Source organism: Sarcophilus harrisii, chromosome 2 (assembly GCF_902635505.1).
Source record: "Sarcophilus harrisii chromosome 2, mSarHar1.11, whole genome shotgun sequence".
Lineage (NCBI taxonomy): Eukaryota > Metazoa > Chordata > Mammalia > Dasyuromorphia > Dasyuridae > Sarcophilus > Sarcophilus harrisii.
This window is the reverse complement of record NC_045427.1, coordinates 275,574,839-275,600,282: the sequence shown is the minus strand read 5'-3', so window position 1 is coordinate 275,600,282 and position 25,444 is coordinate 275,574,839.

Below are 25,444 nucleotides of genomic sequence, written 5' to 3'. Positions count from 1 at the left end.
GGGTTAGATTTAGAAGTTCTCTAAGGTTACCTGTGGCTCCCCCTTTTTTTTGTTTTTGGAGGAGAGTCTTAATATCTCTGTTTCTCCTCTCTACTATTGCCTGTCCTTGAGGATTAAAAGGTATGCCAGTGGTGTGTAAAATCTATACTGTGCACAAAAGTGTGCAAAATGTTTGGAAGTATAAGCAGGATCATTGTCTCTTTTTATTGCTTGTGGCACACCCATAATGGCAAATGCTTGTGTGAGGTATTCAGTGACTACTTGGGCTGTCTCTTTTACTGCTGGTATAGCAAACGTGTATCCCAAAAAGGTGTCTACCACAGCATGGATAAAAGACAGATGACCAAAATATTTTTAATGGGTCACATTCATTTGCCAGATTTCATTGGGTGTCAAACCACGAGGGTTCTTACCTGGAGTCAGTGTAGGAGCATGGAAAGGTAGGCAAGCCATGCAGGCTTTTACTATGCTCCTAGCTTCCTCTCTTGTTATTCCAAATTGTAAACATAAAGCTCGAGCAACCTGATAATATTTAGAATGAGATGTCTGGGCTTCTTGGAATGAAGGAGTATTGACCAACATAGTTAGAAGGCTATCTGCCTTTGAATTGCCATCAAAAATGGGACTTAAGTCCATTATAAGAGTGGACATGCAAGATATAGATCTTACCTAGATGCTTTCTCACTTGCTCTTGAAGTTTCTTAAAGAGCTGATATATATTAGAAGCTACAAATTTTATTTGGGCTGTCGCAATTCTTAATATCACACCTACTGAATAGGCCGAATCAGATATTATATTTATGTATCCTGGATAATAAGTAAGAGCTAGAATGAACGCATACAATTCATTCTGCTGAGTGGACTGAAAAGGAGTTCTGACTACTCTCTTTATAGTGAGATCACGAGAGTACACAGCACAAATATTATGTTTGGATGCATCCGTGAAGATGTTGGTCCTTTAAGAGGAACTTTAGAAACGTTTTCTTCAAGAATCCATTGCCAATTATGTAATAGTCTGGTTATCTTTAGTGGAGACCCATGTGTAAAATTTGGAGCCATGGCTAATAAAATTTGCCACTCTGGGATGGTCTCACAGCACACATTAATTTGTGTATTGGTATAAAAGGTATATATTTTGTCAGGTCTTGTCCCAGATAATTGTACTGCTCGCTTAATGACTTTTAATAAAATTTTAGCCACAAGCACTGGGTAGGGAGTAAGGCTTTGTTCTGGTTGTGCTGGGCGGTTCACCCTCTCTATCACACTATCTCCTTGATGAAGGACTGCTGTGGATGCCTCTTGTGTGGCAAAAACTGATTTTTCCAAGGGTTTTTGAGTGACTCTTTCAACCACATTGGATAAAGCCAGTTCAACTTCTCTCAAAGCCTCTTGAGCTTCTTTGGTAAGCTGGAATGGTGAATTTAAAGCACTGTCTCCCCTTAAAATGTCATATAACGGTTGTAAGTGATAGGTAGTCAAGCCGAACACTGGTCGAATCCATTGGATGTCTCCTATCAATTTCTGAAAATCATTCAATGTGTTTAGCTTTTCTGTTCTTAAGGACACTTTTTGAATTGTAAGCACCTTAGGGTATACTTCATATCCTAAATATTGAAAAGGAGCATGTCTTTGAATTTTTTCTGCAGCTATGTACAATTTGTAATTCCTTAGTGTTTCTATGGTCTTTTGTAGATATGCTTCTAACATTTATTCCTCAAGTGCACATCCCAATATATCATCCATATAATGTAATACCATAACTTTTGGAAATGCTTTTTTTTTTTTTTTTTTTTTTTTTTTACTGGAGCAAGAGCAGCAGCAACATACATTTGACACATAGTAGGGCTGTTTTTCATTCCCTGTGGCAAAATTGTCCATTCATATCTTTTATAAGGCTCAGCTACGTTAACACTGGGCATTGAAAAGGCAAATCTTTTCATATCCTCCTTATTTAGAGGGATAGAATAGAAACAATCCTTAATATCTATGACCCAAAGAGGCCATTCTCTAGGCAATTGGTGGGAGATGGAATCCAGGCTGAAGGTTCCCATGTTTCCATCTGTTCCATTCACCTTTCTTAAATCTTTAACATCCTCCATTTTTTCCAGATTTCTTTTAACAAATCTGAATTCCAAGGACTTAGAAAGGTTTAAGTATCCTTGTCAAGCTGCTCCTGTGCTATATCTAATAAGGCCTAATTTTATCATTACCTAAGGGCCACTGTTCTATCCACACTTGTATCAGTTTTCCATTGGATAGGAACGGTGAAAAATATTGAGCCATCAACAGCAGCCCTGCTTAAAAAACCAAAATACTCATTTTAAATGCTAATTGCTGTAAATGTCTCCCCCCGATTGATGGGGATTTTTCCAACTTCAAAAGGAAAAATCCCGTTTTCTAAAGTCCATCTCATGGGCAGCACTAACTTCCTGCTATTGATCCTCCTACAAAGACATGAGGTTCTGCAATCTTTGGCCGTGCGGGTCAATTGGCACCTCTAATGACTTCGATCTGCACCTGTGCCCAATCTTCCAATGATGGCCATTTATATAGTTTGGAGCATAGGTCAGTCAGTTTTTACACTCTTCCAGTGTATTGCTGGATTTTGTGATCTGGAATCAGAATCTTGACTTCACTAGGTTGCTTATTAGGATTCTGTTGAGTAAATCTGATTACTTTATTTCTCCCGGTGATAATCACACATTGTCTCTATATTGGTATGGGATTTTCTACCCATTCCTAGTTTCCCCATCAGTGTGTGGATGGACACTGTTTTGTATGTACAAAAAGGAGGTGAAATGGTCCAAGTCTACTGTGCCTGGGGCAAGGGGTCCATAGGTTGGAAGGACAGTTTCACCTCTTCGGGGAATCTCAGTTGTCCCAACTGCATCAACTCTATTCTCCCTAACAATCCCTTTCTCCATTAGGTTGCTTCCTGGCTGATTGATTGTGTAATCCCTTTTATCATAGGCTTCCTGGCTGATTGATCATATCGGGATATTGGACTTCCTAGGCTCTCTGGGTAATTTGGGCTCCATCATGCCCCAAGTGTTTTTTGCCTGGGGCCCTGGGGCCTGTGACTCTCATCCCATTTCCCTGAACCTATCACATTCTGGGGAAAGGAAGCCTCTGTTGCATTTGGACATGGGGTATTGGGTCTTGTTCTCCCACCCTGTTTTTCTCCTCTGTCTCTAACCCAACGGGCTTTCAGATGCCCTACCTTGCCACTTAAGCATTGATGAGTCTCTCTGAGTTCCTTCCGAAGGGACCTTGTCTTCCCATGTTGGGATCTTGAGAATCTGCATCATACCTGGGTATAAAAGGCATTTTCCCACTGGGCACAGCGTCTTATGAACTCCTCTAAAGGACATCCTTGAGCAGTCCTAGTATAATTTTCTGCAAAACTCATTGATTTTTCCTTACCAAATTGCCTTGTCAAAATATTGTTGATGCATTTTTCCCCATTAGTTCTTTGATAGCAGTCTGCAAACTCCCACAAATTCAGCAAAGGGTTCATTTGGCCCTTGTGTTATTTTTGTGAAGGCCTCACCCTTTTCATCTTTATTGTTAATCGAAGCCCACTCTTTGATAGCTTTAGCAGCAATTTGCTCATATGCTGCTATGGAATAATTAATCTGTACTGTGACATCTGCATAGGGACCTACACTTGTTAGTAGCTCATAGGTGATTGCAGCATGAACTGCATTTTGACTATTTTGTTGGGCTTGTATCCTACAGAGCTCACTATATTCAGAAAACCACAAGTAATTTTGTCCAGTTTCTAGGCATACCCTTGCTATAGATTTCCAGTCATTGGGGGTCAAGATTTCAAAAGCCAAATTCTGTAATAACATCTTAACATAAGCTGATGTAGCCCCATAAAGAGTGTAAGCCTTTTTCAGGTCTTTGAGGATTTCTATGTTAAAAGGAGCGTAGCTTTGATTTTCTTGACCTGAGGAATTAAACTGTTGTATTACAGGAAAAATGTGGGGTTGGAGTTCTGCTACATCTCTCCCTTCCTCTTTGGTCTTAATTAGTCCCTGTTGCAATCTAGTCATAGGAGTAGTTGGATGCTGCAGGGCAGGTGCTGGTTCAATCACTGCTCCCCCCCCCACTACCCTTCTTCCCTCCATCCCGGAGGGTGGAGTTGATGAAGGAAAGTCAATCACCTCCTGAGGTGGAAAGTCACCACACCCTTGTTCACTTAAGTCTCCATGACTTGTGGGGATATGGTCATTGACCTCTTCATTGTCTTCCTCCTTAATATCAAGCTTCCCCATGTAGCTACTTCTAGCAGTTTTGTTCTTTCTTCTAGGGACAGAATTTCTTAGTGCTAACTGTATTATATTGTATAAATAGAATGCCTTGATGGAAATTGAATGAGGACTTCATTGTAATATGCAGAAACTGTTGTCCAACCAAACACCAGTTACCTTGAGAGATTTGCTCTTCCTCTATGAACCAAGGGGAGGTGCAGTTTAATGTACCTAGAAGTCTATCTGTCTGTTCCCAAGTTATAAGTAGCCCTTATCCTTCCATAAGCTTAAGCATGCTTTCTATAGCGCCACTCCTGAGTGTGGTTGAAGGGGTTGGGGGGGGGATGGGGAATCTTCAGCTAGCATTTTTCCCATTTCAGCCAAAAAAAGATTACTTGTTTATTTTTTAAGAAAATAAGTTCCCTGTTTGTCTGTTGTCTAATAGTTGTTTAACAACACTCACCCAAGTTCCTGGTTACCCGAGACTTCTTCAGTGAAGGTAGGGTCCTTGGTTCCCATGCTTGGGCACCAAATGTGATGACAGTGTATTTTAAAATCAGCAGGAGTCAGGAATTCAGGTTAGGGGAAAATCGTCAATCTTTATTCTTAGCAGAGATGAAGAAAGGTCGGAGGTAGAAGGGAACCGGCAATAGCAATGTCCGCAGCTGAGTCAAGAAGCTACCTAGACCAGAAGTCACGAGACTAGTAGCTACCAGAATTGAACCCAGCCAGCAATCTCTCCCAGCCTCTCTTCCTGCCCCTGTACCTCCACCCACCAAAATCTTCATTTCCTATACAACACATCAGGACTTGTACAGAGAGTGGTGGGGGACATTCTTTCTCCAAGCATGTATATTAATAGAGTATAGTCCAATTACTATTTAGCCTCATGTGCTTGGAACCTCAGTGCATCAACTCAAGCCTCAGCCCATTACAAGAAGGGAAGCAATAAACTGGGAAAATATTTTTACAGTCAAAGGTTCTAATAAAGGCCTCATTTCCAAAATATATAGAGAATTGACTCTAATTTATAAGAAATCAAGCCATTCTCCAATTGATAAATGGTCAAAGGATATGAACAGACAATTCTCTCTTTTTTTTTATTTTATAGCCTTTTATTTACAGGATATATGCATGGGTAACTTTGCAGCATTAACAATTACCAAACCTCTTGTTCCAATTTTTCACCTCTTACCCCCCCCACCCCTTTCCCTAGATGGCAGGATGACCAGTAAATGTTAAATATATTAAAATATAAATTAGATACACAATAAGTATACATAAAAATTATTTTTCAAAAAGAATCAGACTCTGAAATGTTGTACAATTAGCTTTGAAGAAATCAAAAAATGCAGGTGTGCATAAATATAGGGTTGGGAATTCAATGTAATGGTTTTAGTCATCTCCCAAGGTTTTTTCGGGCATGCTGTTCAGTTCATTGTGCTCCATTGGAAATGTTTGGTTTCTCTTGCTGAGGATGGCCTGATCCATCAGAACTGGTCATCTAATATTTTTTGGGTATATAATGATCTCCTGGTCCTGCTCATTTCACTCAGCATCAGTTCGTTAAAAGTCTCCAGGCCTTTCTAAATTATCCTGTTGGTTTCTTCAGAACAGTAATATTCCATAATATTCATAACCACAATTTATTCAGCCATTCTCCTTTGAAATCCATTCAGTTTCAGTTTTTTTTTTTTTATTTAATAGCCTTTTATTTAAGGATATAACATGGGTAACTTTAAAATTAACAATTTCCAAACCTCTTGTTCCAATTTTCCCTCTTACCCCCCACCCCTCCCTAAATGGCAGGATAATGATTTAAATATATTAAAAATATAACTTAGATACATAATAAATATACATAAAAACATTATTTTGCTGTACAAAAAATCAGACTCTGAATTATTTTCCAATTCTTTGAAAAAATCAAAAATGCGGTGCATAAATAAAGGGATTAAAATTCAATGTTGGATCATCTCTAGATTCTTTTTCGGGTATGCTAGTTCAGTTCATTACTGCTCCATTAGAAATGATTTGGTTGATCCGTTGCTGAGGATGGCCTGATCCATCAGAACTGGTCATCATCTAGTAATGTTGAAGTATATAATGATCCCTGGTCCTGCTCATTTCACTCAGCATCAGTTCTTAAGTCTCTCCAGGCCTTTCTGAAATCATCCTGTTGGTCATTTTTACAGAACAGTAATATTCCAATTTTCATATACCACAATTTATTCACCATTCTCCAACTGATGGACATCCATTCAGTTTCAGTTTTACCACTACAAAAAAGGCTGCCCAAAACATTCTCAATACAGGTCCTTTCCTTTCTTTATAATCTCTTTGGATATAATCCCAGTAGTAACCTGCTGGATAAAAGGGTATACGTTTGATAACTTTTGAGCATAGTTCCCAAACTCTTCCAAAATGTTGGATTCGTTCCCAACTCCCCAACAATCATCAATGTCCCAGTTTAATCCCCCCAACAATCATCATTATTTTTCCTTATCTTAGCCAATCTGACAGGTGTTATGTATTCAATTGTCTTAATTTGCATTTCTCTGATTAATAATGACTTGGACATCTTTTCATATGATAGAAATAGTTTCTTTCTTTCTGAAAATTTCTGTGAATTTGAATTTAATCATTCTGGAGCAATTTGGAACTATGTTCAAAAATTTTAAACTTGCATACCCTTTTTCCAAGTATTTACTGGGCTTTATCCCAAGAGATTTTAAAAGGAAAGGATCCTGTATTGCCGAATTTTTCCCTCTTGTGTGGTCAGAAACTGGAAAGTGGTAGATGCCATCATGGAAATGGCTAATGGGATTAAATATTATGGAAATATTTTCGTAATAAATGACCCGGAATGATTCAGAAAGTCCTGGAGAGACTTTTGAACGATGCAGTGAAAAACAGGACCAAGGGATTTTTCTAAAATCTATACAAATTAAATTCTGATGGATGGCCTTCCCAGAAGGATCCCTAGTTTCAATGGAAAACAATAATAACGAACACTACACCCAAAAATGAACTCTAAGAAATATTTCATTAATTCCCAATCCCCTATAACCCCTTACCTTTGTTTCCTTCACAGACAAATTGTCTTTTTCAAGGTCCTTCTTTGTGCAGTAAAACAATGGTTTTGGTCATGTATCATTTTTATTTAATTTCTTTAATATAAATACTACTGGTATCCTGCCATCTAGGAAGGGGGGAGAGGAAAAAAAAAAAAAGGTTTGGTTGTCAATACTGTAAAGTTCATCATATAACAAAAAAAAGCTGAAAAAAAAAAAAGATGACCAGGAGGATGAATACAGAGAGGCTTGGAAAGACTTACATGAAATGATGCTGAGTGAAATGAGCAGAAACAGGAAATCATTATACACTTCAATAAAAATACTGTATGACGTTGTATTCTGATGGAAGTGGACATCTTTAACAAAGAGATTTAATTCAGTTCCAATTGATCAATGATGGACAGAATCAGTTACACCCAGAGAAGGAACATTGGGAAATAGTGTGAACTGTTTGCATTTTTGTTTTTCTTCTCAGGTTATTTTTAACTTCTGAATCCAATTCTTCCTGTGCAGCAAGAGAACTGTTCTGTTCTTCACTCATATATTGTATCTATGATATACTATAACATATTTAACATGTATAAGACTGCCTGCCATCTAGGGGAGGGGGTAGGAGGAGGGAAGGGAAAAGTTGGAACAGAAGTGAGTGCAAGGGATAATATTGTAAAAAATTACCCATGCATATTTACTGTCAATAAAAACTTATTTAAAATATCACCCTTTATTTTAAGTATTTATTAAATTATATACTCATTTGAGTTTACTTTGATATCAAAATGTGAAGTATTGGTTATTGTGCTTTGTGTCTTTCAGGCTGCTTTCTACTTTTCCCATCAGTTTTGGTAAAAAAGTGGGTATTTACTGCAAAAGATTGGATTTTTGGAATTATCAGCTACTGAGTAACCGTGGTCATCTACTTTTGAATATTGTATACATAACCTTTTCTATTGATTAAATGCTTTATTTGTTATCTCCTAGCAGATTGTTTTGATTATTACTGCTTTTTAGTATAGTGTAATATCTGGTTCTGCTAAGCCACCTTGGTTTTAATTAGATACAATTCATTATTTTTTTTAAAAATCTCTTTTTATAAGTCAATAATTTCAAGGTAATTAATTAAAACATGCAAATGAAGGTGGCCTAGCTCTTCCAGATATAAAAACTATATTATAAAGCAGTGGCTGTCAAAACCATTTAATACTGGCTAAGCAATAGAGTAATAGATTAGTGCAATAGGTTAGGTTCATAGTACAAATGTCAATAACTATTGCAATCTAGTGTTTGACAAATCCAAAGACCCCAACTTTTGGGATAAGAACGTTCTGGGAGAAACTGTTGGGAAAACTGGGAATTATTATGTAAGAAACTAGACATTAACTCACATCTAATGCTCTATACTAAAATAAGGTCCAAATGGGTTCATGATTTAGACATAAAGAGCGATATAATAGGAAAATTTGAAGAGCATAGGATAGTATACCACTCACATCTGTGGAGAAGGAAGGAATTTGTGACCAACGAAGCACTAGAGATCATTATTAAACACAAAATAGATCACTTTGATTGGATCAAATTACAAAGCTTTTGCACAAAACAAAACTAATGCAGAAAAGATTAGAATGGAAATAATATAAATTGGAAAAATATTTTAGATTCAAGGGTTCTGATAAAAGACTCATTTCTAAAGCATAGAGAATTGACTCAAATTAATTAGAATTCAAGGAATTCTCCAACTAATAAATTGTCAAAGAATATAAACAGACAATTTTCAGATGAAGAAAGTGAAACATTTCTAGTAATATGAAAAGATGTTCTAAATCCCTATTGACTAGATGAATGCAAATTAAGACAACTTTGAAATATCACTACATACCTTGTAGATTGACTAAGATGACAGGAAAAGATAATGACAAATATTGAAGTGATATGGAAAAAACTGGAACACTTATATATTGCTGGTGGAATTGTGAATAGATCCAAACATTCTGGAAAGCAATTTGGAACTATGCCCATAGGGTTATCCAACTGTGCACACCCTTGGATCCAGCAGTGTTTCTACTAGGCTTATATCCCAAAGAGATCTTGAAGGTGGGAAAGGGACCCATATGTGCAAAAATGTTTGTGGCAGTCCTTTTTTGTTGTGTCAAGAAACTGGAAATTGAGTGGATGCCCATCAGTTAAAGAAAGGTGAATAAATTATGGCATATTAATGTTATAGAATATTATTGTTTTATAGAACACAATCAGCACGATGATTTTAGACCTGGAGATACTTATGTGAACTGATGCTAAGTGAAATCATTGTACACAGCAACAACAAGATTGTACAATGATCAATTCTGACTAATGTAGCTCTTTTTTTTTTTTTTTTATTGTACAATTAGCTTGTGAAGGAAATCAAAAATGCAGGTGTGCATAAATATAGGGATTGGGAATTCAATGTAATGGTTTTCAGTCATCTCCCAGAATTCTTTCACTGGGCATAGCTGGTTCAGTTCATTACTGCTCCATTGGAAATGATTTGGTTGATCTCGTTGCTGAGGATGGCCTGATCCATCAGAACTGGTCATCATCTAGTATTGTTGTTGAAGTATATAATGATCTCCTGGTCCTGCTCATTTCACTCAGCATCAGTTCGTGTAAGTCTCTCCAGGCCTTTCTGAAATCATCCTGTTGGTCATTTCTTACAGAACAGTAATATTCCATAATATTCATATACCACAATTTATTCAGCCATTCTCCAACTGATGGACATCCATTCAGTTTCCAGTTTCTAGCCACTACAAAAAGGACTGCCACAAACATTCGTGCACATACAGGTCCCTTTCCCTTCTTTACAATCTCTTTGGGATATAATCCCAGCAGTAACACTGCTGGATCAAAGGGTATGCACAGTTTGATAACTTTTTGAGAATAGTTCCAAACTACTCTCCAAAATGGTTGGATTCGTTCACAACTCCACCAACAATGAATCAATGTCCCAGTTTTCCCACAACCCTCCAACAATCATCATTATTTTTTCCTGTCATCTTAGCCAATCTGACAGGTGTGTGTGTATCTTAGAGTTGTCTTAATTTGCATTTCTCTGATTAATAATGACTTGGAGCATCTTTTCATATGACTAGAAATAGTTTCAATTTCTTCATCTGAGAATAGTCTGTTCATATCCTTTGACCATTTTTCAATTGGAGAATGGCTTGATTTTTTATAAATTAGAGTTAATTCTCTATATATTTTGGAAATGAGGCCTTTATCAGAACCTTTGACTGTAAAAATATTTTCCCAGTTTATTGCTTCCCTTCTAATCTTGTCTGCATTAGTTTTGTTTGTACAAAAACTTTTCAGTTTGGTATAATCGAAATTTTCTATTTTGTGATCAGTAATGATCTCTAGTTCTGCTTTGGTCATAAAGACCTTCCCCTTCCACAGGTCTGAGAGGTAAACTATCCTATGTTCCTCTAATTTATTAATAATTTCATTCTTTATGCCTAGGTCATGAACCCATTTTGACCTTATCTTGGTGTACGGCGTTAAGTATGGATCAATGTCTAGTTTCTGCCATATTAATTTCCAATTTTCCCAGCAATTTTTATCAAACAGTAAGTTCTTATCCCAAAAGCTGGGATCTTTGGGTTTGTCAAAGACTAGGTTGCTATATTTGTTGACTGTTTTATCCCTTGAACCCAATCTATTCCACTGATCAACTAATCTATTCCTTAGCCAATACCAAATAGTTTTGGTAACTGCTGCTCTATAATATAATTTTAGATCTGGTACAGCTAAGCCACCATCATTTGATTTTTTTTTTTCATTAATTCCCTTGAAATTCTTGACCTTTTGTTTTTCCATATGAACTTTGTTGTTATTTTTTCTAGGTCATTAAAATAGTTTTTGGGAGTCTGATTGGTATAGCGCTAAATAAATAAATTAGTTTAGGTAATATTGTCATCTTTATTATATTTGCTCGCCCTATCCAAGAGCATTTAATATTTTCCAATTGGTTAGATCAGACTTAATTTGTGTGAAAAGTGGTCTGTAATTTTGCTCATAAAGTTTCTGATTTTCCCTTGGCAGATAGATTCCTAAATATTTTGTATTATCAGTAGTTACTTTAAATGGAATTTCTCTTTGTAACTCTGACTGTTGGATTTTGCTAGTGATATATAAGAATGCTGATGACTTATGTGGGTTTATTTTATAACCAGCAATTTCGCTACAAGTTGTGGATTATTTCTAATAACTTTTAGCAGAATCTCTGGGATCTCTAAGATACCATCATGTCATCGGCAAAGAGTGATAATTTGGCTTCCTCATTGCCTATTCTTATTCCTTTAATCTCTTTCTCAGCTCTTATTGCTATAGCTAGCGTTTCTAATACAATATTAAATAGTAACGGTGACAGTGGGCAACCTTGTTTCACTCCAGATCTTATTGGGAATGGTTGCAGTTTGTCTCCATTACATATGATGCTTACTGATGGTTTTAAATAGATGCTGCTCATTATTTTAAGGCAAAGTCCATTTATTCCTATACTCTCAAGTGTTTTTAATAGGAATGGATGTTGGATTTTATCAAATGCTTTTTCTGCATCTATTGAGATGATCATATGGTTTTGTTAATTTGGTTATTAACATGGCCAATTATATTGATAGTTTTCCTAATATTGAACCAGCCCTGCATTCCTGGTATAAATCCTACTTGATCATAGTGCATTATCTTGGAGATGATTTTCTGTAGTCTTTTTGCTAATATCTTATTTAAGATTTTAGCATCAATATTCATTAGGGAGATTGGTCTATAATTCTTTTCTCTGTTTTCAGCCTACCTGGTTAGGTATCAGTACCATGTCTGTGTCATAGAAGGAATTTGGTAGGACTCCTTCATTCCCTATTTTATCAAATAATTTACATAGCATTGGGGCCAATTGTTCTTTAAATGTTTGGTAAAATTCACATGTAAACCATCTGGTCCTGGGATTTTTCTAGGAGTTGTTTAATTGCCTGTTCTATTTCTTTTTCTGAAATGGGATTATTCAAGCAATTTACTTCTTCCTCTGTTAGTCTGGAAGTCTGTATTTTTTTGAGGTAGTCATCCATTTCACTTAGGTTATCAAATTTATTGGCATAAAGTTGAGCAAAATAACTCCTTATTATTTCTCTAATTTCCTCTCATTGGTGGAAAGTTCTCCTTTTCATTTTTAAGACTACTAATTTCATTTTCCTCCCTCCTTTTTCTAATCAGATTTACCAAAGGCTTATCTATTTTATTGGCTTTTCATAGAACCAACTCTAGTTTTATTAATTAGTTCATAGTTTTTTACTTTCAATATTTTTAATTTCTCCTTTTAATTTTAGAATTTCCAATTTAGTATTTGATTGGAGTTTTAATTTGGTCTTTTTTAGTTTTTTTAGTTGCAAGCCCAATTCATTAATCTTTTCTTTCTCTGTTTTATTCAAGTAAGCCTCTAAGGATATAAAATTCCGTCTTATTACCGCTTTGGCTGCATCCCACAAATTTTGGTATGATGTCCTTCATTGTCATTATCTTGAGTGAAATTATTAATTGTATCTATAATTTGCTGCTTCATCCAATCATTTTTTAAGATGAGATTGTTTAGTTTCCAATTACTTTTTTTGGTCTATTTCCTCCTAACTTTTGTTGAATTGTTTGATTGCATCATGATCTGAAAAGAAAGCATTTACTATTTCTGCTTTCTTGATTTAATTTTGAGGTCTTTATGTCCTAATATATGGTCAATTTTTGAATAGGTTCCATGAACTGCTGAGAAGAAAGTATATTCCTTCTATCTCCATTCAATTTTCTCCAAAGATCCAACATACCTAATTTTTCTAATATTCTATTTACTTCTTAATTTCTTTCTTATTTGTTTTGTGGTTTGATTTGCTAATTCTGAGAGTGCAAGGTTGAGATCTCCTACTATTACAGTTTTGTTGTCTATTTCTTCTTGCAACTCTCTTAACTTCTCCTTTAGGAAGTTGAGTGCCATACCACTTGGTGCATATATGTTTAATATTGATATTGCTTCGTTGTTTATGCTACCCTTTAGCAGGATGTAGTTACCTTCCTTATCTCTTTTAATTAGATCAATTTTACTTTTGCTTGATCTGAGATAAGGATGGCACCCTCTTCTTTTGACTTCCACCTGAAGCATAATAGATTTTCTCCAGCCTTTTACTTTTACTCTATATGCATCCCCTGCTTTATATGTGTTTCTTGTAAACAACATATTGTAGGGTTCTGACTTAGTGATCCAGTCTGCTATCTGCCTCCTCTTTATGGGGAGTTCATCCCATTTACATTTACGGTTAGAATTACTAAATCTGATTTCCTGCCATCCTAATAACCCCAGATTGTGCCTTTACTTATTCTTGCCTCCCCAACCCTCTTTCCCCTTTTAAACTTATTATCCTCTTGTATCACGATACTTATCCTCTTTATAATCCTCCCTCCCCCTTTGAGTCTTTCCCTTTCCTTCCTACTTATTCTTTTTCTTTTCCCTTCTCCTCTCCCTGTTTTTAATGAGGCAGAGAGAATTTTCTAAAACAATGTCAATTATTTTTCTTTGAGCAACTCTGATGAGAGTAAGATTCACACAATGTTCCTCCCTCTCTAAATTCCCTCAGATATGATAAGTTTCCTTGGCTCTCTTTGTGGGAGTGGTTTCCCTCTTTATCCCTCCTTCCCACCTTTGTTCTGCCATCATCCCTTTTCCATATCTACTTCCCTTTTATGTTATATCAGTACAATCAAATTATACATGTATTCTTTTTGTATATCCACAACAGAAATACAATTCTCAAGAGTTATTTTACCTTTTCTGCATCTCTTGAGTTCTATTCTTGGAGATCAAATTTTTGTTTAGTTCTGGTTTTTCTTCAGAAACAAATGGAATTCATTTGTTTCATTAAATGTCCATCTTCTTCCCTGAAGAAAATGCTCAGCTTAGCTGGGTAGTTTATTCTTGGCTGCATCTCAAGTTCTTGTGCCTTTCAGGAATATCATATTCCAGGCCCTTCTTTCCTTTAATGTAGAGGCAGCCAGATCTTGGGTGATCCTTATTGTGCACCTCGGTATTTAAATGGTTTTTTTGGCTGCTTGTAAAATTTTTCCTTAATCTGATAGTTCTGAATATTTTGCCACAATATTCCTTGGGTTTTATTTTAGGTTTCTTTCAGAAGGTGTTCGATGAATTCTTTCAATGCCTATTTTACCTTCTGATTCTATTACATCTGAGCAGTTCTCTTTGATGATTTCTTGTAAAATAGTATCTAGGCTCTTTTTTTCATCACAGTTTTCAGAAAGTCCAATAATCCTCAGATTATCTCTCTAGATCTATTTTCCAAGTCTGTTGTTTTCAAGTAGAAAATTCTGTGGTTTTCCAGTTTGTCATTTTTTGTTTTGCTTGACTGATTCTTGCTGTCTCAATGAATCATTAGTTTCAATTTGTTCAGTTCTAATTTTTAAAGAATTATTTTCTTCAATAGCTTTTTTTACTTCTTTCTGTATATGTCCAATTGAGTTTTGAATGTATTGTTTTTGGTCTGTGGAATTTTTTTTTCCATTTCACTAATTTTTTTTTTAGTGAATTATTTCTCTTTTCCAATTCACAGATCCTACTTTCTTGCGAGTTCTTTGTCTTTTCCAATTCACAGATCCTACTTTCTAGTGAATTCTTTATTTTTTCCAATTCACAATTCTTACTTTCCTGAGATTTTTTTATTTTTTCCAATTCACCAATTTTGTTTCCCTGCACTTCCTGGGAATTTTTAACTTTTTCCAATTCGTATTTCAGGAAGTTGTTGCTCTCTTGTAAGGCTTCTCTTTCCTTTCCCATTTATCTTCTAATCTCTCTTTGAGACTTTTAATGGTCTCTTCTATGAGGAGCTATTATGTAAAGGAGGACAGTCTCATGCATTTTTTGCTGTTTGAGGTCTCCTTCAGGTTTTGTGACCTGCTCTTTTCTGCATAGAAGCTGTGGATTGTTCTTTTTCATCTTTTTATTCATGTTTTAAAGCCTTTAGGTAGGTCTCCTAGGCAAGGTTACCAGCTTCCTCTGCAGAGCAGGGAAAGATGTAAACCGATTTCCGGCTCAGAGGTATGGGAGTGCTCAGGTTGAGAGTTTTCCCTTCCCCCAACAGGAAGTGGATTCAGCACTGGTGGAGCTATCAAACTGCTTAGTAGGGCTGAGTGGATTAGCGATTGCCCTTGGCTAGAGACTAAGTGGTGAAAGTGTCACCTCCCCAGGCCAGAGCCTCTTGTGGGACTGTGAGTATTAGCAGCTGACTGCAGAATGCAGACAGCCACAAACTCTGCCCAGTGTTTCTGCCTGATGCAAATCGGCCCTGGAAAAGCTCTATGGCCCCAAGCCGAGCTCCCCACTGCGCAGATTGGAGGCTAACCCGGGCTGTGTCCTCCTGCTGTGCAGGATCACAACTGCCCCAAGGAAAAGCCCGTAGTGCGGGTTGGGGCTGCGCGCTTGTTCTGAGATCTGTGCCTTCACCCTCGGTTTGAGACTCTCCTCGGAACCTAATTTCTCTCCCCGTCTGCGCTGATCTTCCCCCTGGCCCCGGAACCAACCTTTTTTGGCGAAACTGCACATTTTCTTGGGCTGGTGAGTTGTTCTACTTCTTATCTTTATGAATTGTAGCAGTCAAGACTATTTTTGAGGCTCGATATAATATTGATAAAGAGGGTAAGAGAAGAGCTTAGAAAGTCGCGTGTGTCTTCTCCGCCATCTTGGCTCCACCCCCGAACCCACTTCTAATGTGGCTCTTTTCAACAAAGAGATGATTCAAGCCTGTTCCAACAATCTTGTAATGCTAAAAGCCATTTACACTCAGAGAGAGGACTGTGAACTAAGGGTGGATTACAAAATAGCATTTCACTCTTTTGGGGGTTTTGCTTAATTTTCTTTTTTTTCTTTTTTTTTTTTTGATGTTTTTTCTTGTGCAGCAAGATAATTGTATAAATATGTATGTCTATTTTGTATTTAACATATATTTTTACTTTGTTTAACATATATTGAATTATATGCCATTTAGGGGAGGGAATAGGGGTAATAGGGGAACTTTTAAGACAAGATTTTTCAAGAATGTATGTTGAAAAAAATTGTCCTTGCATATGTTTTGAAAATAATAATAAAAAAACTTCAAAAAAATCCTGTTATTCCTATGCTTTCTAGTGACTTTAAGATATAATATATCTTAATATTAATAAATTAATTATAATTGATTTAATTTATATTACATATAATATATAAATTAAATTAATTAATTAATAATAATAAAAATATAAGATGAATTATATTATATTTTGTCAAAAGTTCTTTCTGCAATTTTTGAAATAATTGTGTGATTTTTATTCTTTTTGTTACTCATATGGCCAATTGTTTCCTAATTTTTACCCAGCCTTGCATATAAATCTAACCTGGTTATAATGTATGATATTTGTGCTATAGTGCTTTATCTGCTTGCTAATATTTTATCTAATTTTTGCATCAATGTTCATTAGTGAAATTAGTCTCTATATCTTGTTTTTTTCTCTTCTTTTCATATATTGAATATTTTTAATGGAGTCAATCTCTTTCAAAATTTAATAAATTTTATTTTTTGTGATCTTATTTGGTGTTGGTCATATGGTGAAGTTCATAATCTATTTGTTAAAATATATTCTTGATATATAAGGATGGAACTTAAGTGTTATCTATGTCTTTGACACTCTCATTAGATTTTTAGTGATTGATATTTTGCAGGTTTATTTTTAAATCTTCACCTATTTGTGATGGTGGTGCTTGATCATTTCAATCATGTCTGACTCTTTATGACACTATTTGGAGTTTCCTTACACAGCTCATTTTATATATAAGGAAACTGAGGCATATAGGAGCAAACAACTTTACTTATATCACATTACCATAAATGTCTGTTGCCAAATTTGAATTCAAGGAGATTAATCTTATTCCAACCTTGGATAAAATTAAAGATTTTGAGTCATAAGACCTGGGTTTACCCTACTTCTTTTCATTGCATTATGTAGGACAATGAGCAAATCATTTACCCTCTTTTGGCTTCAGTTCTTTATCTGTAAAATGATTTGGAATAGGTAATACCTTATATCCCTTCAAGTTTTCTACCTATTATCTTGTGAACATGTTTAAAACTAAAATCATCATCAGACATAAATATTATTTTTCTCTGCTTACTTTGCATTGAATATAAACTTAAGAAAGTACATTAATACCTTTTTTGTTGCTGTATTTCAAGGATTATAAAATATTTCTACCTGACTTGCAGGTGATATATCCCCCTGTTAGAATCTGTGGTCCTTAAAAGCAATGATCTTCTTACTTTTTTCTTGTATATCAGGTCTTAACAGCACTTTGCAAATAGTCATTTAGTAAGAAATGTTTTGTTAAGAGAATTGTAATAAGATGACAAATTTTTATCATCTAGAGGAAACCAAATCTCCCACAGATAAAGTAGTAAAAATCTACAAATGCTCTAGTTTGATGATAATGAAAATAAAAGAAAATCAGCCATAAACTCCTATAGTTAGGCTACTATTATACAAAAAGATTGTCAAACTCCCCTGAAGATGAAGAAGACAGATAAACTAGTTGGGAAGCAAAGGGTAAAAAAGCCCAGTCCCAGAAAAGGAAAAATTGTAAACTATGCTCCAGTGTATAAAGGGGCAAGTCAGGTAAATTAGAGCCATACAGAGCCAAACCACTATATAGCTGGCCCCCTCATAACCTAATAGACATTATCTTTTGCCCTAGTTAGTTTCTGAATCAAATCAGAATACAGAACTAACCAATTCCTGCAAAAAGACCTAATCCAGAATCCAGCAGTATTTAATTACATCATGCAGAAGAATGGGAGCATAAACCTACAAATCAGAAACTGAACCTAGAAATATGAGTCTAGAGGGGAAGGGGTAAAGATTAAATGAAATTTTAAAAAATATCTTAGTCTGAGATAAACTTAAAAACTAAAGTGAATACATTTCCAAATTTAAATAAAATCTCAGAGAAAATAATATTTATATCTTAATAACTGAAAGAGTAGCATAAAGAAATGAAAAGGAGAGAGGTAGTAATGGCAAGGAAAGAAAAATAATGTCAAGAAGAATTAAACCTTCAGAATATATCATGGCAAATCTTAACCAGGGCTGCTAAGTGGTGTAGTGGATTGTATGCTGCCCTAGAGTCAAGAAGATTTGAGTTCAAATCCAGCCTCAGATACTTCTTAGCAATGTGACCTTGCACAAATCTTTTAACTCTGTTTACCTAAGTTTTCTCATCTCTAAAAAATGAGCTGCAGAAGGAAATGATAAACTACTCCATATTGTTTTTGCTAAGAAAACCACAAAAGGTGTCAGAAAGACTCAGCCATGATTGAAATAATTAAAATTAATATAGATTAATTTTAATTCAATCAAATATTCATTTACCTGGTATCATGATATGTAGATATGTTGCAAGGTCAACATTTATAATATATTGAGTTCATCATAAAGTCTTCCAGTAGTGTTTCAAATGAATAAAATTTGAGATTAATTAGGAAACAATTAAAGTTGTAGTTAGTTCCAGTGAGTCTGTATAACACCATATCATAGAAATTAAAGGCTCAGTTTCTAACATCAAATAAAGTCATGTTAATTTGCAGAATATAGGAATGCATGCTTTGCAATAACTTAAGGTCAGTTAAGATATAGCAACAGGGCAGGTAGGTTAGAGAAGTTAGGCAAGTGTTCCTTTTTGCAATTTTGAGCATATGGAGCAATATTACAAGTCTAGTTGTATTTATTTACTTTAAACATTTTTTTTTAATTTGAGATCTACTCCCTTCTACTACTTGCTCATGCATTACAAAATCAAACAAGTCAAATAATATCTATTATACATATGAAGTCATGTAAAATGATTTCCATATTAACCATGAGAAAGGCTAGTTTTAAAAAATATACTATTCAAAATCTAACACAATGAAAAAAGAACTATTCTAGCAGTCACACTGCTGATATAGAGATGATCTTCTCAAAGTTCCATCTATGGTTCAATTTTAAAAGTACCATATTAGACCAACATTTTTTTTTATTTCAATAGTCTTTTATTTACAGGTTATATGTATGGGTAACTTTACAGCATTGACAATTGCCAAACCTCTTGTTCCAATTTTTCCCCTCCTTCTCCCCCCTCCCCCGATGGCAGGATGACCAGTAGATGTTAAATATATTAAAATATAAATTAGATACACAATAAGTATACATGACCAAACCATTATTTTGCTGTACAAAAAGAATTGGACTCTGAAATATTGTACAATTAGCCTGTGAAGGAAATCAAAAATGCAGATGGGCAAAAATATAGGGATTGGGAATTCAACGTATTGGTTTTTAGTCATCTCCCAGAGTTCTTTCGCTGGGCATAGCTGGTTCAGTTCATTACTGCTCCATTGGAACTGATTTGGTTCATCTCATTGCTGAGGATGGCCAGGTCCATCAGAATTGTAGACCAACATTTCACTTTAGGAAAGGGACATAGATAACCTGCAAGCTTGATTTAAAGGGCTATCACTGGGAGCCCATACACTGTATATATCAAAACTATCAATCATTTGCCATTGTTTTCTCTTTGCTTGGCTAGTTTATGTTCAATTTCTGGAAACTTGTGGCTTGTTCTGATGGTTTTGTGTTTTTGGCTATAACTTTCATATCCCATTCCCATGCAATTACTTCAAGCTTGCTCTCTCCTGATGTTTTCCTCTAGTAATATTATAAATTCATATATAGCATGTTAGAATAGAAAATATGTTGCATTTGAAGTCAGATCAATGTTTCCTTTCCAGTTTTGCCACTTATTTTTTCTGTGATTATGCTCTTGATCAAAGTCATTTTGTCTTTTTAAGTCTTAGGATCCTCATCTTTATAGTAGAGAAAAAATTATTTGTAGTTTCTGCTTTATGAAGCAGTGGAAAAATTTAATGAGATAAGAAATGTTAAAGATTGTGAGTCTCTTGAGGACAGAAACTGTTTTTGCTTTTCTTTTTTATCCCTTGTGCTTAGTATAATACCTGGCACATAGAAGGTAATTAATACATAATTATTGACTGACTGATCTCAAGATCATTTTTGTTTCTTCCTTTTTAACATATAGTTCACAGTCTTCTTGATTTTAATCTCTCAATTTCAATCCATGATTTTTTTAAATGCTTTACCACCTATTCTGTTTCATCACAAGTTTAATCTTCATCATCTCAAACTATACAGCTCTAAGAGCTCATACACATCATATACATCATTGTCCTTGTTTTTTCATCACAATCTCAAGCATAGGATCAGAAAAAATTATAACTGAAAGAAACATTAGAAGTCATCTAATTTGGTCCCTCTAGTTAATAAGAGAGGAGATCAACATACAGAGAAATGAGATGACTTGCTTGAAGTTTCATGTAGAGGGCTGAAACTTCAAAAAGGAATGCCTGAATCAGACTGCAGAACATTTAAGCTAATTACCTATTCGATGTGAGATGATGGCTCTATATACATATTTAGTTGATATGGTAATGTGATGGCTCTCCTCACAATTGGTGCTTGCTGAATGTTGGGGGAAAGGTAATGGTAGGCAAGGATTGGAGGGCTGAGGGAGATAAGTTGTTCTCACTTGGCTGCAGGGTGAGGAGAAGAGAGTCTAGAGAATTCAGACTCGAGAATCAAGGATACATTTTTGGCTACATGGCAGATTGCCTGCCTCCTTCACTTCTCCCTCTAAAGACCAGAAGTTTTATTTATCATGACTCTGAATGATCCTGAGGCCCTCCAGGGATCTAGTTTGGACATTAGTTGCACATGTAAGTTGCAGAACTAAGATTCAAAATTAGCGTTCCTAAATTTGAGAGTCCAAATCCAAATTTCCACATCCATAGAATTATAGATTTACCATTGAAAGTGACATCAAGGGGTCTCTTGTCTGATAGGTTCTTTTTTGGTCAAATTATAATATTGAAACCCAGAGGGATTGTTTTCTTGCCCAAGAGTGACAAAGCAACAGAAACCAAACTGGATTTTCTGAGTCCTAATTTCTCCAATGAGAGTATTATAGTAACCAGTATTGCCATCATTATTCTTCCAAACTCAAATATTTGAAGTCACATATACATGCAAACTTACATGCATAGACACATCCACACATATGATGAACTCTTCTAAGCTAGGGGCTATATGATATTTAACTTTTTTATCCCCAGATATTTTAAAGAAAAATTTGATAAGTAACAATTTTCTAATTAAGGTTGACAAAGGGTTATTCACAGGTATAATGAATTTCAGGCCCTTTCATGTGACATTTAGGCAATAAATAATTTTATATTAATATCAGATAGCAGCACCAACTCAGTAGCACATGTTAAATCATGATTTGGAACCCCCATTGCATACTCACACACTTGCAAAAAATGAAGATATTTAATTATAATTTAGAACTGGTTCTATGTGTGCTAGTTCCTTCAAGCTTTTTCTCATATTCTGCTACACTACTTTCTATAATTCTGTATATTGTTTAAAGCTTATTGACACAAATATGCACAGCACAGAAACAATGTTAGAAAATTGTTTCTGGATAAAATGGTTCAAACTCTGCCCTTTTCTCTTTTTGTCAGATTGGAAAGATTGCTCTATGATCGTAATTTTTTTCCCCAAACAAAGTCCAAGATGTCTATAGAAACCAAAATATTGATGCTAAATTTACTTACTATACTGTATCAAGAATAAAATTAAAATGCAACAAAATATAGCAGCTACTTAAATGACATGAGCTTTCTTCCTCTCTCACTAACACTCCTCCTGAAACTCCTATGCATCTTTGTGTCCACTCATCTCTCACTTCTCTTCTTATCCTAGTTCACTGCTCCTTTTTTTTTTTACCTTATTTTTGTCTTTCTCTGTATTGACTATACCTATGATTGGCCAAGATGTTTATAAAATATTTATTTTAAATCTTGAAATTCTACATTCCATTTTTCTCCTCTGTTTAGTACATGTTAATTTAAGATCCTGAGTCATCCTCACTCATTCATGATCTCCCTTCATACTTTTGAAATGTTAAACACTGTTAGTGGAAGTAATAGAAATCATAGTAAATTAAATATCCAATGAATTTTCACTGAAACACAACATTCTTTTTATTCACATATGACTGATTCTCTATCATACTTCCCACAATAGCTGTTCTAAACTTTTTTTTTCTTTTGTTTCACACTTCTAACTCCATACATAAATCTCAACAAATATAGCCTTGCTTCAAATACATTAGAAAACCAAGGCCATATATTGTGATGTTTATTACATTCCTTCATTCATATCCAGGATGCTAATAAATGTTTTACCAACTGAAATCTCTAAGGTTAAAAATATATTCACACAACTTTGAGTTTAATCTCTATTATTAATACTTCCTTTAGTCTAGTTAATTCATAAAATAATTCAAGTCACTATTCATAGCAAAGGTCAAGTTCTGATATGTAAAATGTTATACTGATATTATAATAGTAGACTTTCTGGTTAGAGCTGGCTTCAACATCCTATTTCATATCTCAAAAATTCTATAAATGGGGCAGCTAGGTGACCAGTGAATAGAGCTCCAGGACTGAAGTCAGGGGGCCCTGATTTCAAATCTGACCTCAAACACTTAACATTTTCTAGCTGTGTGACCCTGGGCAGGTCACTTAACCCCAATTGCCTCAGCAAAAAAAAATCTATAAATGGTCATCTATCTATTTCTTCATTACTCCAGTCTCAAAGGAAAAGATTCCATCTCCTATTTCTTATAAGAATTAGTATGATTGGTCCATTACCCTATTCTATCTCATTTCCTGATTCCTAAATTCTACAAAAAGATTCATATCTCCTCCATCTTCACAAAATCTTTATTTGAACCTACTATCCCCTCAAACTATTTCTTTACCACATAGGCTTTTCAGCTCCATACACTAAAATTTAACTATTATATTGAATTCATTCTCTCATTCATGGATTACTACATATTTTAAAATCTTATAAATATGTCTTCATGCTCCATGACTTTTTGGTAACATTTGACAGTGTTCATTTTTCCCTTCAGTTCAACATTCTTTCCTCCATTGACTTTGAAGGGAATTTTGTCTTCTAATGTTCTTCCTCCTGCTGGCCTTTTACAATGTCATCCACTAATTCATTAGTTTCTTGTATTCTCCTTAAATTATAAAGATGCTCACTGTGCTATAGTACTCTGCTAAGATGCTATTACAGCACCACTATGCCTATTATTGACCCTAGAAGAATTGAATGATTAGAAAAATTCAAATAACATTACTACCTCACATTTACATACATCAATATAGTTTATAGAGTGCTTTTGATTAAATTAGTTTTTTTTCCCCTAACAGTAACCTTTGAAATTAATCAGAGAAAGTATTATTATCCTCAGGTATAAGGGAAGAAAGTATTCAAAGAATTTAATTTGTTCAAAGCTATGCAAATGTGAATATCAGGGTTGGATCAGAACATAAATATTTTTATTACAAATCATATAATCTTTCCATTATACTCTTGTGTGCTTTTTGAGGACATTTAACTAAGTTTAGAGATTCAGAAGCTCACAATTTTGACATTTCTCATTTCTCTTGTATGTTCTATCACTTGCTGATTTTATTCAGTATGATGGGCAAAATTATTAGCAAGTTGCATTTGACTCTCAAATGTATATACAAATCCCATTTTTCCCTTGACTTACACTTCTGCATTCCTAATTTCTGTCTCCTTAGATATCCAATGGAATCTCACACTCAACATGTGTTCAATTTTTCTGTTTTTTTTTTTCCTTCCTTGTGTGATTGATCCATTTGCCCTCCCTATTCCATCTCATCTCCTGATTCCTGATGCCTACAAAACTTTTCAGTTCTCTTCCTTCCTTGCTTCCTTCCTTCCTTCCTTCTTTTTTTCCTTCCTTCCTTCCTTATTTTCTTTTTTGCTTTCTTCCTCCCTTTGTTCTTTTCTTTCTTTCTGCCTGCTTGCCTTCTCAGGCTAGAAATGTATTACTCAAAACATCAACTTCACACTGCTGCCGATTGGTAAAAGGCATTATGTGCTTGCTGATGATCTGAGGCAATTCTCTTTTCTGTAGCTAGCCTGCTTTATGCTAATCCACCTGTGTCTTATACCTCCCCCCCAAACACAGTTTCACAGATTCACTGTATTAGTGGCAGATTTAGTATAAACACCTCGATGGCTTAGTTCAATGTAGCCCATCCTTTTCAACTCAAGTAATCTGTCAGCTTCAGCCTTTTCAATAGTAGGAATTACAAGTATGTGTTATCATGCCTGATAGCATATTTCTGTTGATAGCACTAGCATCTTTCTAATCATTGAAATTCAAAATGTTAGTCACTGAAGAATAATACTTGGCTGTTGCCTTTTCCTTACCTGCCTTCCAAATCTCTACACCTCTTTAAGTGAAACCATAGAACAATTATGACTATATATGTCAGAACTGGTCACTTAATCTCCACAATCTATCCTTTACATGTTTCCCAACATTCTTCCTATACCAAGATCTGTCCTTTGCACTACTCTACTGAAATAAATTCTTTGAATCGGCATTTGGGATAATCCACAATCTGTTTCTGACACAGTATTTTAGCTTTATTTGCCATTCTTCTCCTTATACATTTTATACTTTAGTCAAACTAGCCTATTTGTGTACTATCTTCTGTCTCTAGACATTCTTAGTATCATAAGCCATAAATCCAAAATTGGATATAATTCCTGGAAGTCATGTAGCATACTCTCATTTTAAAGATGAGGAAATTGAGGTGGTAGGCTAAATGACTTACTAAAATTCCCAAAGCTATTAAGAATAAAAAATAGGGGGGGCGGAGCCAAGATGGCAGAGAAGACACACGCCACTTTCTAAGCTCTTCTCTTACCCTCTTTATCAAATTATACGAGACCAAAAAGTCTTGACTCACAATTGTAAAGATAAGAAGTAGAACAACTACCCCAAAAAGAAAAATCTGCAGTCTCCCAAAAAGGTTGGTTCCGGGGCCGGGGGATCGG